General features: G+C 53.2%; 1 protein-coding gene across 1 annotated transcript in view; it reads left to right on the top strand.

Annotated features, from left to right (window-relative positions):
- Nucleotides 1-2,878: 2,878 nt before the first annotated feature.
- LOC102468505 (DNA dC->dU-editing enzyme APOBEC-3F-like) overlaps nt 2,879-3,497 on the top strand; it is a gene marked incomplete at its 3' end in the record, with an annotated part of 5,020 nt that continues 4,401 nt past the window's right edge. The window contains exon 1 of the mRNA XM_006155383.2: nt 2,879-2,986. The remainder of the gene's footprint in view (nt 2,987-3,497) is intronic.

Raw genomic sequence — 3,497 nt, forward strand, 5'->3', positions numbered from 1 at the left:
AAGTAAAAGATTTACTCTAAGAAATAGAGTATACAAAGTATGGAAACAATAATCATAAATCATGATGCACTGTTCTGTTTGATCAGGTGAAGCCAAACACAGTCCTCAGGACGAAGGAGTCCATCTGTCCAGTGCATTTTCTTCTTAAATCTTGATTACCGGACAGGGCCTTTTTCCATGAGAGGGTTTTGTAGCTCAGGAGACAACACAGGATGTTTTATTAGCAGTTTTTCATAGTTAACAGCACACGTGAGAAACTATGTGTAGTTAGGGACTATCTGTTGCTTGCCCGAACTAGATAAGAACTTCCAGCTAATATAGTTAATCTTCCCCCTGGAGCCTTCAGGTTTGTTTATTCTGTCGTTGTTAGCCAGATCTGTCCTTCCTCTATTAACCCACGGGTCCCTGTATTTTATTTGCTGAATTCTTTGTCTGTTAATCAGTGAATTCTTGTGCTTTATCTTTGGGTCCCTGTCATGGCAGTGGGTAGCTAACTTGACCTAACATAAGTTAACTTTGGCCTGTAACTCTAACAAGGGGTATTTACATAAAATTAGCCTTAAATTAACTTAGTCTACATATGCTACTAACGCTAATTTGGCTTATACTAACTTAACCTAACATATGCTAATTTGGGCTTAATACAGGCAGGTGGGGGAGTCTCAAATCTCCTGATCTATGCTGCCATCTTAGGAAATCACATTCCTTCAGGATCACCAATTGGCTTTATTGTAAAGTTGCATTAAGGCTGAGGTGTTATTTTCCCCTTGTGGGGTACCATAATAACAGTAAAGCTCATGGCAGAGAAATTGAGTACAGACCAGCACAGCAACACAGTGGAGAATTAGGGAACCAGCAGTTAGTGTAATGGCTATGTCTCTGGACTCCCACACAGTCGACTGCGGTTCACGTCCCAGACCCGGTGGCTTAAAACCCACGCCAGGCGCGTGTGTGTGCATGCCCAAGATCCCGAGAGGAGAATGGAGGAGAAGGGATTGCGGCGTGGTCATCCCCTCCGGGGGGTGATTTCTCACTTTCTGTCTCTCTGTCTCTGTCTGTCTGGCGAACGCACGCACCCTATAGTGAAAAACCTCTCAAACAAAATAAAACAAAACAAAACAAAAAACAAACAAACAAAAAAACACAGTGGAGAATTGGAACTCATAAACTGTTGACCTTGCTCACAGTTTCTTCTCAGCCCAGTCCCTGTTTTAGGCATGAGAGGCAGCTCCTTTATATTCAGCCTGTGTTGACTGCATGGTCCTGACAGGAGTGGATGGTGCAAAAGGGCAGCCTGGTGGGACCCACCCCAGGCCAGCTCCGTGCTGAGGCAGGTGACCTTGGTACAGGCAGTAGGACGCAGGAGAAGGCAGGGACCATCCTGCAACTAGGATTCAGGGTCTTGCTAATTTCAGAAACCTAATTCCCTAAATGTATGTGTGATCTGGGGTGGAGAGGAGCATGAACCCTTCAGAGGTGGGTGCACACCCGGTGCCGTCTGCACGTTGAGGTCCTGGGTAAGACATGTCGCCCAGCCGAGCCTTTGTTCTCCCCTCTGGGTGATGGGGTGAGACTCCCACTGGAGTTTGTGCTCATTAGATGGATGGAGGTAGAAGGGGGACCATGTGAATTTGTGCCCTGGGTCTTTTCAGCAAGAGCTGCCCGCTCTCCTCACTTTGCACTTTGCAATAAAGCAGTACTTTCCTTCATAACACCATGTGCCTATGGTATAGTTTTATAGCGCTTTGGCAAGAGAACCTGACTTGAGTTCGGTAACACAAGTAGGTACAAAGGAGTCCTGGGGTCGGCAGGTGCCATGGTGATTAAAGTGCTAGACTCCCACATGGTTGACCGTGGTTCGTGTCCCGGACCTGAGGGCTTGCTTTCTCACTTTCCCTTTTTCTCTCACTCTGTCCCTCTCTGGCCAAAATTTAATAAATAAATAAAGTTAAATAAAAAATAATTCGTTTTGAAAGGGAAGGCCAAACAGTCAGGTGCCACACAGAACAGAGGCTCTCTTCTGGAGGGGACGGGGTGGGCCCAAGCTACCAGTAGACGGGCTCTAACTCCTGTCTCACGTCCTGACTGCCCAGAGAGAGGGCAGCGGAGGTCCTGGGCAAGCCCGGGTGGGGCCCCGCTTCAGCCCTGCCATGTACAGCTGACTGTCCTCAGCAGCGGCCGGGCTGACTCTGAGCCTGAGCCCCTCAGTCCCATCAGGATGTCTGAGCATCTCCACCACCTCGGGCAGCAGAGGAGACCTGTGTAAGGAGATGCCAAGAATTGGAACTCAGCACAGGAACCCCACTGCTGTCGTACAGGGAGTGACAACAAGGAGTCCTGCCCAAAGCCTCCTGTCACACCAGGCAGGAACTAAGCTCTGGACCCAGATGTGGCTGGGAGGGGTGGTGGGCAGAGGGCCCCTGCCTGTCCCATCCACCAGGGAGGCCCCTGCCCTGTGCCCTCAGCAGGTCTGGGCACCTGCTCCCTCTGGCAACGACTTTGCCTCTCCCTTTGCAGTTCCCCAGGCTGCTGCACCCAGGGACCAGGCTCCATCAGAGGCCTGCTGTGCCCAGCCAGAGAGCAGGGAAGGTGGGCCCTCCCATCCAGGGACTAGGAGGAGGAGGCAGGCAGGGCCTCCACTCCCAGAGCCCTGGAAGGTCTCTCACAGATAAGGGGCACCTACAGCCAGGGTCCTGGAAACAGGAAATGCACCCTGAACCCCAAGACAAACCTCAGGGCTGAGAAAAGCCTGCAAGAACTTCCCAGGTAAGGGATGTGGGAGGGCCAGGAGAGAGGAGGTTGAGCCTGAAGAAGCTCCTGCACCCTGAGGTCCTCCCACCCCTAAGCAGGAAGGAGGGCAGGCCCTGAGAGGTCACTCCCCAATAAGGGGCTGGCCCAGACAGAGTCCTGAAAGCAGGAAACAGAAGCTCAGGCCCAAGACAAAGACAAGCCCAGACAAGCTTGCCAGGAGCTGCAGCAGGACTTGGTAGGTATGCTGACCCCACCCCAGCCCTGAGTTCTCCCTCCCTGGCGCCTGCAGCACCCACTCCCCTCCCTCTCTGCCCCCACTGCTGACCCCACCACCAGCCCTGGGTGCCTCTCCGTGCTGGGCCTTACCCCCAGAGACAAGACCCTGGCGACCCCTGCCCTGTGTGGCAGCCCCCCGTGGGTCCCACGTCCCTGTGCTCTGTGAACACGCAGATCTGCACCAGGGATGGGGAGCAGTGGTTCTGTCCCAGCACTCTCCCGCTCTCCTGTGACCTCACTTTGAGCCCGCAGTTACTGAGGGTGGGGAGGAGGCACTGCTCCCTGAGGCCAGGAGATAAACTTACCCCCAAGGACATCGCTCTGAGAGCAGGGGGAGGACAGCGGGCCCTCACTTGGGTGCAGCCTCAGGGACCTCGCTTCTTCCTCTGACCCACACCAGGAGAGTGGGTGGGGGAGTCGGGCCACGGGAGCCACGCTCCTGTTTTCCCATCAGATGCACCCCAGCCACG

The sequence above is a fragment of the Tupaia chinensis genome, unplaced genomic scaffold, assembly GCF_000334495.1.
Source record: "Tupaia chinensis unplaced genomic scaffold, TupChi_1.0 Scaffold000450_1, whole genome shotgun sequence".
Classification (NCBI taxonomy): Eukaryota; Metazoa; Chordata; class Mammalia; order Scandentia; family Tupaiidae; genus Tupaia; species Tupaia belangeri.